At 36.3% G+C, this 16,089-nt stretch overlaps 1 pseudogene; it reads left to right on the top strand.

Annotated features, from left to right (window-relative positions):
* The first annotated feature begins 11,956 nt into the window (after positions 1 to 11,956).
* Positions 11,957 to 14,854, top strand: LOC120213613 (annotated as a pseudogene).
* The last annotated feature ends 1,235 nt before the right edge of the window (positions 14,855 to 16,089 follow it).

Raw genomic sequence — 16,089 nt, 5'->3', positions numbered from 1 at the left:
GAGTGATAGAGAACAAGGGGACTCTCGCGCACCGCCGCCGCCGCCGTCCGTCTCGTCTCGTCTCGTCTCGTCTCGTCTCGGGTCGTGTCGTGGTCGTGGTCGTGGTAATACGTGTCTTCGACACGTCCAGATCACACATTGCATCGTTTGAACAAATTAATTAGCAAAATATACTCAACTTATTTCAAGTTTCTATGTCGTTAAAATGCCGTACCAGATCACACCACTTCGACCAAGTGGTACTTTCCACGCTCATTCTACGCATATGTATTCTTGAAAATAAAATCGAAAATCAAATATTTCATACATAGATACAAATATATAATGAGAATAAATGTAATTGGAAATACAAATATGATTTTAAGGTACCAAAATAAAAATAATAAAAACCTAAAGGAATAAATAACAAATAAAACAAATAATCCAGGGCCAAGAACAAAATATTAAACAGTATGCAAATCATACACAAATAAGATTAGGGACCAAGATGAAAATAATAGAAACTTAAAAGGCTAAACAATAATTATAAATAAAGAAGAGCCCAGATAGCAAACATTAAATAATACATGAACCAGAAATATAAATAACCCATAAATAATACTTAGGACTAGATTGCATTAAAATATAAACATGAAGGCTGAATAAAAAATTAAACCAAAAGTAAAACAGTGACCAAAATGAAAGATTTACAAATGCTGCTGTCAAATTCGAACATAAAAAAACATACCATATGATCAGTGACTAAAATGTAAGATACATAAATATCATATCCAAATTCGAACGTTCCCAAAAAATAAGCAATACACAAAAACCCGTGACTAAATTGAAATAATTATAAATATTGGGACCAAAGTCACATATAACCAGAATAGCATAACAAGTAATAGCAGGACTAAAATGTAAGGAAGGAAAAATAAAGGCTCGAAATCAAATAATATATAACTTCATTATATGGGTTAATAATTATATTACAAAGCGCGGGGGACTAAACGTGTAGTTAACCCAAATGATGAAATTACAGATTGGTCCCCATTGAAACTACGTCGTTTCGTGGGAGATGTATAACCCTAAGCCTAAAGCTTTCTCATTTCATCTTTCTCATTTGCTTCTCTATTCAGCCAAAGCAGAGAAGAGAGAGATTAGAAATCTCTCAACCCCTCCTCACCGGGGAAGGGAAACAGCGCACGGCGGCGCCGGTGACCGGAGGAAGTCAAAGGGACCCCAAAATGATCACCTCCTCTCCCTATACTAGAAAAAACGCCTTACTCGACCTAAAACCAACCCTAAATCCCTAGATCTAGGTAGTTACCTTCGAAGGAAACAAAGAGCACGGTGACCTTCAAGCTTCCACGGCCTCAAACCACGGTGAGATACCTCTCTCTCTATTTTTATTTCATTTTTGTTGTAGTTTCGGATGAGTTTTTATTTTTTCAAACCGATTCTCTCCTTTTTTTTTTTCACCCGAATGACCCTTTTTTTTTGTTATCACCCCTTTTTTTTTCTCTCTGAACCCGAATGCTCCCCGTTTTTCCCTCTGTTCTCTGCTCTTCACACCCTTGAATACCCCCTCTTGTCTGGTTGCATGCTTGATTTATTAGGGGTTTTGAATGAAATCATGAAGCCTACGGGGTATGGGGATTGTTTCTCTGATTTGGTACGATTGAATCCCGAAAAAATCGGGATTTAGAATGATATTTTAATGGGTTTTAGATTTGATATATTTTTTTTGACTGATTTGGGCACTGTGGATGACGTTCAGTTACTGTTTGGAAGCTGAATGACAACAGCGGTGGCTTGGGATCGTCGGCGGCACTCACTCGGCTGAGAGGCTAAAAGGCGACGACGGCTGAGCTTCAATTTAGGGTTTAAAACCCTAACTAGGGTCCCTTTGGACCGTTGGATCAAATCTGATCCAACGGCTGAAATCTCGAGCGGCTGGTGCCTTAGAGTGAAACCCTAACCGGGTATGGGTCAACTTGTTGGGCTTGGATGGGTCGAATCCGGAGCAGCTGGGCCTGATTCAGGTCAAGTATTGTAATTGGGTTGACTGGGTTGATGTACTGGGCCTCAAAAATTAGCCTGCAAAAAATAATAATAATAATAATTAATAAACATAATAATAATAACAATAATAATAATAATTAAAATTAGATAGAAAAGACCCGGACAAAAACGGGTGTCTACAGCTGCCCCTCTTTGCACATTCTTGTGTTAACAAGAATAGGGCAAAGACGACAAGACATCACGTTTTTGTCTGGTTCTCTCCCTTTTAAACTTAGAAATTGGATAATGTTGGTTGTTGGGGACGACACTGCTCATACGTGATGAAGAGTTCGGGTCGTCTAAGGGTGACCCGGTTCCTACGTGATGAGGAGATTTGGTCGGTGGATGACACGGCTTATACGTGATGAAGAGTTTTGGCCATCTTTAGGAAGGTGATAACACGGTTCCTACGTGATGAGGACGGTTGGTTATCTAGGGGTGAAACGGCTCCTACGTGATGAGGAGATTTGGTCGGGGGATGACACGGCTCATACGTGATGAAGAGTTCTGGCCATCTTTAGGAAGGTGATAACACGGTTCCTACGTGATGAGGACGGCTGGTTATCTATGGTTGACACGGCTCCTACGTGATGAGGAGATCTGGTCTGGGGATGACACGATTCCTACATGATGAGGACGGCTGGCCATCTTTAGGAGTTATGGTTTCAAGAGAAACCAAATTAAAGATTTGTTTCAAAAGAAACAAACCCAAAGATTCGTTTCAAGAAAAACAAACTCAAAGATGATGTGTTTCAAAAGCAACTGTCTCGAAATAGACAAAATTCTTTTCAAGGGAAATGACTCAAAGATGATTTAAAGGAAATTGTCTCAAGAAAATTTGTTTTTAAGGGAAATGTTCTCAAAGATCGGGGTTTCATTGAAAACTGTCTCAAATGAGACAAAATTCGTTTCAAGAGAAACGATCTCAAAGATGTTTGCTTTGTTTCAAGGGAAACATACTCAAAGATGGTAACTTTTGTTTCCAAAGAAACAAACTCAAAGATTTTTTCCAAAAGAAACTGTATCAAGAGATAAAACCTTGTTTCCAGAGAAACAAACTCAAAGATGATCTTGTTTTAAGAGAAAATGTTTCAAGAGACAAAATTCGTTTCAAGGGAAACGACTCAAAGATAGTTTTATTTTAAGAGAAACAAACTTAAAGATTTTGTATTTCTAGAAAAACTGTCTCAAGGGAGACAAAATTTGTTTTAATAGAAACGATCTCAAAAATGGGTATTTTCAAAAGAAACAGACTCAAAGATGGATTACATCTTAAGTGAAACCAAATTTGTTTCAAATGAAACAATCTCAAAAGTTAGTTTTTCATTTGAAACTGTCTCAAGAGAGACAAAATTTGTTTTCAAAGAAATAGACTCAAAGATGATTTTGTTAAGATAAACAAACTGAAAGATTTTTTTTAAAGGAACAAACTCAAAGATTTGTTTCAAGAGAAACTGTCTCATTTTAAGAGAAAAGACTCGAAGATTTTTTCAAAAGAAGTTGTCTTAAGAGAGACAAAATTTTGTTTCCAAAGAAACAGACTCAAAGATTTTTGTTTCAAGAGAAACTGTCTCACAAGAGACAAAAATCGTTTTAAGAGAAAAAGATTCAAAGATTGTCGATTTTATTTCTAGGGAAACAATCTCAAAGGTGTTTATTTTGTTTCAAATACAACAAATTTAAATTTGTATCTCATAGAAAAAATGTCTCAAGCGAGACGAAATTTGTTTTGAAATAAACAACAATCTCAAGTGAGATTAATTTTGTTTCAAGTGAAGCAAATTCAAAATTTGTTTTCAAAGGAAAAAAATGTCCCAAGCGAGACGAAATTTGTTTTAAAAAAACAACAATCTCAAGTGAGATTAATTTTGTTTCAAGTGAAGCAAATTCAAAATTTGTATCTCAAAGGAAAAATGTCTCAAGCGAGACGAAATTTGTTTTCAGATAAATTGTCTTAAGTGAGACAAAATTTGTTTTTCAAGAACTGTCTCAAGCGAGACAAAATTTGTTTTCGAAGGAAACTACCTTAAATAAGACAAAATTTTGTTTCAAAGGAAACAAACTCAAATATTTTTTCTAAAGAAATTGTCTCAAGAGACAAATATTTGTCTCCAGGAAAAAAACAGCTCAAAGGATAGTGATAATCTGCTTATTCTTGCTGATGGAAATATCTTCAGAAGAGACGATTGTTGACTTCAAAAAGTCAAATCTGTGGATGTCATTATTTCTTCAAGTTAGAGATATCTAGTCATTTCCGAGCTTTGATTTCCTGAGAGATCAAAATGATGTATTTATGAATGACTAATCTTTGATGTTATGATGTCATGATGAAGTTTGTATTTTATTTGTCCTCAAGAGAGGGAAACTCAAAGTGTTTATTGCACATGGTGATAAACGTTTGATGCAAAGATGCAAACTTATGTAACATGTATGTAAGTGTATGTATGTATGTATATGTTGATGTATGTTTTTCTCGAGCTAAAAGGAGAATGGTTGCGAGAGCAGTCTTCACTCTATCATTGATTCAGTTTGTCTTCATTTCCACCATGGTGTACTCTTGCAAACCTTGACCTGAGACCATTTGTTTGTCCCATCAAATTTTGCCCAAAAATTAGCTTTCTCTTGCCCCAGCTTCGATTCTGAGCTTCGGAGAGATATTCGTTGAATTCCAAGATATACTTCCAGAGAACTTATTTTGTTTAAAAATGTTTTTCTTCTTCTTGAATTTTCAAAATTTTGAAAAATATTGCCTCCTTCTAAGTTTCACAATTAAAGCCAATCATAAAACATGAATTCATTGGATATCAAAAGAATCAAATGCTCTTTTAATCATTGATAATTACAAATCTTTGACAAATATCAAGATCGACAGGTGGGTTTAGAGGTTGGCTACCAAAATTCTAATGTTTGTTTCATCAATTGGTCCTCGTGAAGATAATGACATACCCCTCTTTCTTGATTTTGGCATTTTAATCGGAGGCGAACAAAATGACACAACTAGCATAGTCACTTGCTAAACTCTTTAGAACACTTTTGTTTCAGTTCTCTGAAATCTTTCATTTGTTCAAGCTTCGTAGACTTACCTAGTCAAGGTAGTGCAGAAATATCGGTCTAAAAACGAGATTTTTGAGTGCTCGTGTGAAGTCGACTATAACAGGCGTTCCTCAACTCCCTTAGTCCATATTCACCGAAACTCCTTATTTAGTAAATTTGATTTAATTTGCCATTGTTTGGCTAGCTGAATTCAGCTTTATTGTACATATTTTTATAATATCCTTTATCAGGCTAGCTGAAGGATTCATGTCATCACAAAGTCTTCGACTTGACAACCACAGTGGAGCATACACCGGATTGCCAAGTACCCGATCAATGTCATGGTTTGAATGTAATCTATTCATAAAGCCAGTGCTTTCGAGTTTCCTCTATTACCAATTGCTTTAGCGGAATAGCTCAGCTTTATTGTATACATATATATGTTTTTTTTGTTTACGGATTCTATTTCTTAAGCTCGCTGAGGAAAACCTGTTATAGTCTCGGTGTTTGTTAAAGGTCAGAAAATCTCATCGTTAGAGTTCAATTCCCAAGCAACTGACTTAAACTAGATTCATCTACTTGGCCATTCCATCTGAGAAGATTATGATCATCATTGAACGTCATTAACAGAAGTAAAAAAAAATTAATTTGCTTTGCAATTTCATGTGCTAGTTGCCCCATTTTGTCCGCTCCTAACACATACCTGAATGCCAAGATCATTGATTGTTCATGCGAGGAGATTGTTAGATTGGTTCCTTCAAGGGAAGGGTATCTGCTTTAATGTATGATTGATTAGGATCAAAGGGTCTTTATTTTCAAGGGTTCAATCTTGTCATTTGTCAAAGATTTATAACCTCAATTATTAAAATGCTTTTAATTAAAATGATATTCACAGAATTCAAGATTAAAATTTGCTCATTGTTCATTTCCTAAGAAGGAAGCATTTTATTGAAATTGTTCAAAAGTCAAGTGATTTACAAACATTTAAACATAAGAAGAACAAAAGAAAAACAAATTCAAACAAGATGTCATGCATGAGAATGCAACAAAATCTACTGATGGATGCCCCCAGCCGACTCCCGATCAGAATGTCTCGTCATACATTGAACGTCAATGCCCTTGAATCAATCAGATCTTGGACCTTGTGCTTCAACGCCCTACAATTCTCAGTGGTATGCCCTGAGATCCCAATGTGGTAGCTGCATATGGCGTTAATATCATGGCCTTCAGGATATGGGTCAGTTCTTGGTTTGGATTGAACTGGAATCACCAAGTTGTTCTCAATTAGCACTGGGAGCAATTCCTCATATGTCATCAGAATTGGATTGATGCATGTCTTTTTACGAAAAACATTATGAGACACGGTCCCCATACTAGCTAAATCCACTAGACTGACCTCAGCTCTTTCCTCAATGTCACTATGGCTAGTACCACATATCTGGCCATTCTTGATAGCCCTTTCAATCATTTCTCCACACATGACGATGTCAGAGAAACTCTTAGTGGCAACCCCTATCATGTAATCAATATAAGGAGACTGTAATGTATCTATGAATAGAGTGATGAACTCTCTTTCAGTCATTGGTAGATGCACTTGAGATGCGACATCCCTCCATCGTTGAGCATATTGTCGGAAACTCTCATCACTCCTCATCTTCATATTCTGCAGCATTATTCGATCAGGGATCATATCAATTATGTGCTTGTATTGGTTCAGAAAGGTACAAGCCAAATCTTTCCAAGAGCGGACTTGAGCACGACTCAGTTGGTTATACCACCTAGAAGCAGGTCCAGTCAGACTGTTTTGGAAGCAGTGCATCAACATCCGATCATTTTTAGTGTATCCAGTCATCCTTCGAATAAACATCGTGAGATGGACATTAGGGCAACTGGTTCCATCGTACTTTTCAAACTCAGGCATCTTGAATTTGGGCGGGAGCACCAGGTCAGGAACTAGCACTAGTTCTATTGCATCCATCCCGTTGTGAGAGCTTTGTCCTCTCATTCCCTGGAATGTCTTTCTGCACCACTGTTTCAGATTCTCCGGGATCTCGTTATTGACTCTTTTCATCTTATCAGGATTTGACATGCTGTGATTAGTAGAATTACCCTGAAGATTTATCACATTTGTACGAGCTTTAGTAGCTGATAAGCTTACATGGCGGCTTGGAAGCTTATGGGGCGAAATAATTATTTGGGGATTAGCGTGGGCTATCACACATTCGGAGTTTCCTCCGGTCGAGGAAATCTTCTCTTTGCTTCTTCCTTGGTTGAGCTCATCCATTTTTGTTACCATTTGGCCAACTAGGTCTTTTTGGTTTTGCAGGATACGATCCACAATGGTCTTTTGTATCTGCTCCATTTTAACCTCCCACTCAACTTGCATCTTTTGCAAACTCTCGTTCAGTTCTTTCTTTAATTCCTCAAATTTTGCATCCATTCTCAGTACTGTGTGAATGCAATTGCACAGTTAGAAGTGCTTCCTCAAAGTTTCCAGCAAGGTATGATTAATGCATGTAAACATGCTTAAATGAATGTTATTCAAAATGCAACGATGCAAATGCAAATGCAGAAATGTTGATCCCAACAATGAATATTTTAGAACAATTTTCACTAGAAATAAAAGTTTTCACATTACAAGACAGTCCACTTTACAGACTTGACTTCTCTCAGATGTTGAATCTGAAATGGGTCGTTGCTTCATCTTGGATCTTCATCCTTGAAAATGATGCCCCTCAAGCGTTTTGTAAACAGACTCTTTTAATGCCCCGGCGATGCTGAAGTCAGTGCATCACTCTTCGATGAATAACGTCGGAACGATCGTAAATAATAATCTATTACTGGATTAATCCCCAGACTTCAGTCTTAAATGCTGCACGATCTTCGAGCTCACTGCTTTGTCTCGGATCTTTGTATTTGGAACTGATGCCCCTAAAGCATTCTGTAACCTAACTCTGTTAATGCCCCAGTGGTGCGGAAGTCAGTGTATCGCTCCTTGATAAATAGCGATGAAATAATCGTAGATAAAAATCGACTACTGGATCACTCATCGGATCAGTGGCTCATCATTTTAGTCTCGAACGTTGCACGATCGTCTTGAGCAAGTCTCCTTCTTGTACTCTGTGCATTTCTTTTTAGCCTTCGGTGCATGTCTGTGTACGCGACTGCTTGGTTGAAAACTTTTATCTCTTCTTGTGAAAATTTTCTCTCGAATATTCCCTTGCTGATCAACATTTTCGCATTATGTTATGATGATGCAATGTAAAGAAGAATGAAAAAAACAAAAACAACAGAAAATAAATAAGTTAGTGCACACAAAGAAAAGAAAAGAAATTAGTTAGTACAGGTAAGACAATCGATATATATAAAAATATTATTTAGAGATGAATATAACACCTACCCCATCTTGATATCTACCCAAACATGCTTTCAATAGATAACAATCCTACCCGGACATGCTATCTACCCAAAATTGATTTAATTTCAAGAAAATAATCCTAACCGTATGATATCTAGTTCGCATGCTTTTATTCTAAAAGAATAAATATATTCTACAAACTTTAAACAAAAGGTAAGGGTTTAGAAACATTCCTCCTTTGTGTACACCTATTTTAGGTACCTACTGACGGACAGAGGTTCGATATAACTATACCTAGGGTGACCATTCTACGGTTCACTATATGCATGGTTTCGGTTCTAACAGGAAAGGGGACTCGAATTGTCCTTGATGTCGATGCCCCCTTGGGCTGCCAAACCCTCGATCCTCACCCATTACAGGTTTCAAGCGGAACGAGTTCAATTCGAGGGGATTCACTGCCTTATACCCATGCGAGGAATAAATTCCTACGAAGGTATAAGGTATGTATCCCATGGGTTATTTGCTAAAACTCATACGAAGAATAAATTCTTACGAGAGTAAAGCATTCACCCCGACTAATTTGGATCGAAGCTCGTGTCTAGAGCTTATGTTATGCCAATGCGAGTGATGTGTGTGAGGAGGAACATACCTACCTTTGACTCAAAATGAAAAGAAAGAAAAAACTCGACAAAAACTTGGACAGAGCCTGAAAGCAAAAAAGATAAAATGTTAGTATGATAATTAAAAATGAAGCAATTAAAACTTCAATAAATGGATCATAAATTAACTAAAAACTAGAAATCATAATTTCCACCAAGATGACAATATGTAAACGACATACAGCCTGACTCTCTAAAAAAAGGTCCCCAGCAGAGTCGCCAAGCTGTCATAACCATTTTTTTTGGTGGAACAATTAAATATTATTTTTAAAACGATTATGACTTTTATTTTGAAAAATTGAGTATTTTGGATTAATTTGGATTAAATTGAATAGAGTCGCCATCGACCTTTGGGTTAGGTAGGTCGAATACCTAAAAACGTCTTTTTAAAAGAAATTTAAGAAAAATCATTTTTTAAGACAAAAATGGTCTACATTTACCAGAAATCAAATTTAACGGGTTCGGGAGTCGGTTACGTGTGGGGAAGGGTAAGCACCCCCACAGCGCCCAAAAATGGTACTGTGTCGCTTACACATTGTCGTAAATGATGGAAATGATAAATCGAATATAAAATTAACCTATGATCCATTTATTGAGATTTATTTAATTTGCCTCGAATTATTTAAAGAAAATCCTTTAACTCAATCAGAAATCTTGAAATTTGCAATCCTCCGTCGGGAAAGCTATTTCAACCATTTCTCATTCGTAAAAGAATATTCTACCATTGATTATGTTAAAAATACAAATCGAATATAACTAAAAACAATGTTTACATACGAATAAATTGAATAACTAAAAACGTGAATTGAATACAAATTAAAAATTTTTGAAATTTACATTCACATAAAATAAAGTAAATTGTCACTTAAAATAACACACATTGCATCGTTTGAACAAATTAATTAGCAAAATATACTCAACTTATTTCAAGTTTCTATGTCGTTAAAATGCCGTACCAGATCACACCACTTCGACCAAGTGGTACTTTCCACGCTCATTCTACGCATATGTATTCTTGAAAATAAAATCGAAAATCAAATATTTCATACATAGATACAAATATAATGAGAATAAATGTAATTGGAAATACAAATATTTACATTAAATGGAATTAAACACATTATTTACATAATACAAATAACCGAATAACAAGTACAATAAAATCATACCTAAATGAATAAAATAAAATATTATAGATCTAAACACAAATATAAATAATCACATTTGATTTTAAGGTACCAAAATAAAAATAATAAAAACCTAAAGGAATAAATAACAAATAAAACAAATAATCCAGGGCCAAGAACAAAATATTAAACAGTATGCAAATCATACACAAATAAGATTAGGGACCAAGATGAAAATAATAGAAACTTAAAAGGCTAAACAATAATTATAAATAAAGAAGAGCCCAGATAGCAAACATTAAATAATACATGAACCAGAAATATAAATAACCCATAAATAATACTTAGGACTAGATTGCATTAAAATATAAACATGAAGGCTGAATAAAAAATTAAACCAAAAGTAAAACAGTGACCAAAATGAAAGATTTACAAATGTTGCTGTCAAATTCGAACATAAAAAAACATACCATATGATCAGTGACTAAAATGTAAGATACATAAATATCATATCCAAATTCGAACGTTCCCAAAAAATAAGCAATACACAAAAACCCGTGACTAAATTGAAATAATTATAAATATTGGGACCAAAGTCACATATAACCAGAATAGCATAACAAGTAATAGCAGGACTAAAATGTAAGGAAGGAAAAATAAAGGCTCGAAATCAAATAATATATAACTTCATTATATGGCTTAATAATTATATTACAAAGCGCGGGGGACTAAACGTGTAGTTAACCCAAATGATGAAATTACAGATTGGTCCCCATTGAAACTACGTCGTTTCGTGGGAGATGTATAACCCTAAGCCTAAAGCTTTCTCATTTCATCTTTCTCATTTGCTTCTCTATTCAGCCAAAGCAGAGAAGGGAGAGATTAGAAATCTCTCAACCCCTCCTCACCGGGGAGGGGAAACATGGCGGAGCTCGCGGTGGCGAGCGGCAGCGCACGGCGGCGCCGGTGACCGGAGGAAGTCAAAGGGACCCCAAAATGATCACCTCCTCTCCCTATACTAGAAAAAACGCCTTACTCGACCTAAAACCAACCCTAAATCCCTAGATCTAGGTAGTTACCTTCGAAGGAAACAAAGAGCACGGTGACCTTCAAGCTTCCACGACCTCAAACCACGGTGAGATACCTCTCTCTCTATTTTTATTTCATTTTTGTTGTAGTTTCGGATGAGTTTTTATTTTTTCAAACCGATTCTCTCCTTTTTTTTTTCACCCGAATGACCCCCTCTTTTTTTGTTATCACCCCTTTTTTTTCTCTCTGAACCCGAATGCTCCCCGTTTTTCCCTCTGTTCTCTGCTCTTCACACCCTTGAATACCCCCTCTTGTCTGGTTGCATGCTTGATTTATTAGGGGTTTTGAATGAAATCATGAAGCCTACGGGGTATGGGGATTGTTTCTCTGATTTGGTACGATTGAATCCCGAAAAAATCGGGATTTAGAATGATATTTTAATGGGTTTTAGATTTGATATATTTTTTTTGACTGATTTGGGCACTGTGGATGACGTTCAGTTACTGTTTGGAAGCTGGATGACAACGGCGGTGGCTTGGGATCGTCGGCGGCACTCACTCGGCTGAGAGGCTAAAAGGCGACGACGGCTGAGCTTCAATTTAGGGTTTAAAACCCTAACTAGGGTCCCTTTGGACCGTTGGATCAAATCTGATCCAACGGCTGAAATCTCGAGCGGCTGGTGCCTTAGAGTGAAACCCTAACCGGGTATGGGTCAACTTGTTGGGCTTGGATGGGTCGAATCCGGAGCAGCTGGGCCTGATTCAGGTCAAGTATTGTAATTGGGTTGACTGGGTTGATGTACTGGGCCTCAAAAATTAGCCTGCAAAAAATAATAATAATAATAATTAATAAACATAATAATAATAACAATAATAATAATAATTAAAATTAGATAGAAAAGACCCGGACAAAAACGGGTGTCTACATAAACTATGTTGATCAAGAGGCTATTATAGTTATCAAAGATATCTTTAGAAGATACCCTAACACGTATGTCCAGTTTTTTGTACTTATATTTTATGTTGCAACATGATCGGGAGTATAAAACTCATGTCACTATGTATCTTAATAGTAATAGAAGCCTCGTGTTTAGGACCTTGCTGATGATTTCCTTCTAACCTTCATAGGTATGAGTCCATCATTGCAACCCTCTGTGAGAGCTTGGACACTATAGATGAACCAGAAGCTAAGGTACGTCTTGTTTCACGATTTACAAAAATATTCATACGATGTTTTTTGTTACTACTGCAATTTGTTTTCTGTTAGCTCATTGCTTTTTGCTCTCCTTACCTCCTTGTTGCTAAGGCGTCAATGATATGGATAATTGGAGAATATGCCGAAAGAATCGACAATGCTGATGAGTTTCTTGAAAGCTTCTTGGAGAGTTTCACAGAAGAGCCTCCCCCAGTTCAACTGCAACTATTAACTGATTTTATGCATTATTTATGCATATGCAGTATTTATGCATATTTTGAGTTATATATTCTGATTTTACCACATTTCGATGCAAAATCCTAGTTGCCTAAAATGAAAAATGCATAAAGTATTATTGTTTTAGAGTTATCAGCATTGTTGTTCTTATAATTTGTCATCTGTCACTTATCTTACTTAGCTGAATACTTATTATACTTGGATATCACAGCCCAGGTAATTTTTTATGATTTGAGTTTGTTTATAGGTTGTATTGAATAACGCTACTGTGGAAACTGACAACCCTGATTTACTGGACCGTGCATACATTTATTGGTGCCTTCTATCAACTGATCCCGAGGTATAATTTTACCTTAACCAATTGCAGTTGAATTTAATTTCCAAACTTGAACCATTTTTTCAATCCAGAGCCTTTTGTTACCTTGAGGGGAAGGGCACAAAGGTATTTTTGTTTGGGCTCTCTCATCCCCATTTTGAGGTCTGCTCTTAAGTCGTCATACTTAATCATTAGGCTCTGCTAATCCTTTAATAACGTCTACATGATTAGCTACATAAGTCACGTTGTTTAAGGTTCTTTTTCTGTCCCGATGTGGTGACCTTTGTCAATCCAGCCCATCCCTATCCTTGGGTAAAGGGGGTTGCCATAAATAACCATTGTTGAGCACAGGTTTCATTGCTGACATGAATGCACATTTAGAGTTACATCTGACCAAGTGCAGCAAGTTTTACGTAGTCGAGCCTTTCTAATTTTTTTCTCAGGCAGCTAAGGATGTCGTGTTAGCTGAGAAACCAGTGATCAGTGATGATTCAAACCAACTTGATCCATCTCTTCTTGGTGAACTTCTTGCCAATATCGCTACACTATCTTCCGTGTATCACAAACCTCCAGATGCTTTTGTAACCCGGGCAAAGACGGCAACCCATAAAACTGAAGACGATGACTACCCTGATAGACATGAAACAGTGTATTCTGATGCACCTTCACATGCTGCTGCTGGAGGTGCATCGCTACCAGCTAGTTCAAGTAGTGTCCCATATGCTGTAGCTAGGCAGCCAGCACCAGCTCCAGTGTCTGATTTGTTAGGGGATCTGATTGACCTTGAAAACAATGCAACTGTCCCTATTGATCAGCTGGCTGCACCTTCCGGGTAAGTATGCTGGAATGCACAACTTGTGTTAGTTTTTCAGATAAAAGTCCCATTTAGCTACAAGAATATTTTTATCTTGATGTGATAAATGTTCTTTTAAATTTTTCAGTTTTTAATGCTAATACAAATTTCTAGCTTTTCACAGATTTCTTATGTTATTAGGGTATATCAATGTAGCTTATACATATTGGCCAATTTACTGTACATACTGTAAATTTTTTTGGTTTTGATTGCAGCCCTCCTTTGCCTATTTTACTAGCAGCGTCAACTGGACAGGGTTTGCAAATCAGTGCCCAGTTGACTCGGCAGGATGGTCAAATATTTTACAGTTTATTGTTTGAGAGTAACACACAGGTCACACTAGATGGATTCATGATTCAGTTTAACAAGAACTCCTTTGGTCTGGCAGCTGCTGGACCGGTCACACAGAGGTACCTCTTCAGGTAATTTTCACTACTTGTGTGGACGTCAGTTTATTATTACATTACCGGGGTTTATATTATAATTAGTACTGCCTCTTAGGTTCCTCCTTTGCAACCGGGAGCATCGGCAAGAACATTGCTGCGGATGGTATTGTTCCAGAATCTGTCTGCTGGTCCTCCTAACTCTCTTCTGCAGGTTGCCGTGAAAAATAATCAGCAGCCGGTATGGCACTTCAATGATAAAATCTTGCTGCATGTGTTCTTTGTTGAGGATGGCAGAATGGAACAAACTAGTTTTCTCCAGGTAAGAAGTTGATACTTTGGTTTCTTATGGTACAAAGTCGGTGAAGCCCAACTTGATGGATAGAATGATCGCCACGGAAAGCAATTTACATTGAACGATTTCTTCGCATTATGCAGACATGGCGATCGATACCTAGACCGGCTAGCTGCATCGAATATGTTCTTTATAGCGAAGCGCAAAAATGCAAATCAAGATGTGTTCTACCTCTGCCAAGATCCCTCGAGGTACATGTTCTTGATCGAACTTACCACGGTTATCGGAAGCCCGAGTTATTCTGAAATATTATTATTTAATACATAAATTATTTAAAATAAATTTTACATAAATTATTTAGTCTCAACTCTTAAAATTTAAAATCTTGCAATTATTAAAATGAAATTCTAAATAAAATATTTAATATTAAAATAAATAAATTCGTGTAAATTTTACTTTATGTAACGTATATATTAAATAAATTTTCTTTTAAAAACAAATAGAAAATGGCTAGGCAATACAAAGGAACATGTGGGGTCACGCAAAAGGGCCAACAGTTTGAATCCTAAAATCCGGAAGCGGGGCTTGAAAGTGCGATCCAGTAGAGCGGACTTCAAGTCAAATTCCAACTTCATTCAATTTCCTTTTTTGTTCAAATGGATTTCTTCTTATATTTTCGGTATTTATTATATAAATAAAAATAGTATGAAAGTACGATATTTTAGTTGGTAGGATGGGATAAGACCGACAGCTGGATCTTCGACACGTGTAAATCGATGGTTCCTTCTTTGGACGGAAGACACCGGTTATTGGCTTGGCTTTGTTGGGGATAAACCAGCAGCTTCGGCTTGGTCTTGTTTAGGCATGTAGATGAACTGAACGTTCAACGAACCGTGCGGCGGGAAGTTTGTTTATATGCGTTTATTTATTAAATGAACGAACATGAACAAGATTTTTTGTTCGTTTCATTAAATGAACAAACATGAACATAGGTATCGTTCGTTCATTTACGTTCGTGAACGTTCGGTTATGTTCTTTTGGTTATGTTCGTTTATGTTCGTTCGATTATGTTCGTTTATGTTCATTCATTTATGTTTAACACAATCTTCTTAAATCAATTTTGGTGACTAATTTGTAAGTATTTTAAAAATATTAATCTGATATTCTGATGATCAACTCCATAATTAACCCAATTTTATTTAGAGATTAAATCTAATATGTTAACATGTGAGGCACCTCGCACTTATATTCATTTTCCCCTTTTTTTTCCCAAACCTTATTGTTCACTGGAGAGTGGAGACGATCTCTGAAAGATTCAAAACAAGTTATATTATAGTGCAATATGAAGTTTTACAGGTATGTTTTCATCTCTTTATCTGTTTTATTTGACTTAATAGTTGATATGTAAAGTTATTGTGGGTATCTTCACATCTAAAACTCAAGAAAACATAATACTTCTTTCTAGAAATAGATGGGAAGATAAAGGTAAAAATCGGAAGTATATGAGCATCAGTAAAAAGAAAAAATATATAGAATTTGCCAGAAAATAAAAAAAAAAGTTT

This window comes from Hibiscus syriacus, unplaced genomic scaffold, assembly GCF_006381635.1.
Source record: "Hibiscus syriacus cultivar Baekdansim isolate YM2019G1 unplaced genomic scaffold, ASM638163v2 tig00110044_pilon, whole genome shotgun sequence".
NCBI lineage: Eukaryota > Viridiplantae > Streptophyta > Magnoliopsida > Malvales > Malvaceae > Hibiscus > Hibiscus syriacus.
Note: the sequence above shows the minus strand (reverse complement) of the source record. Positions and strands in the feature narration are given on the sequence as shown.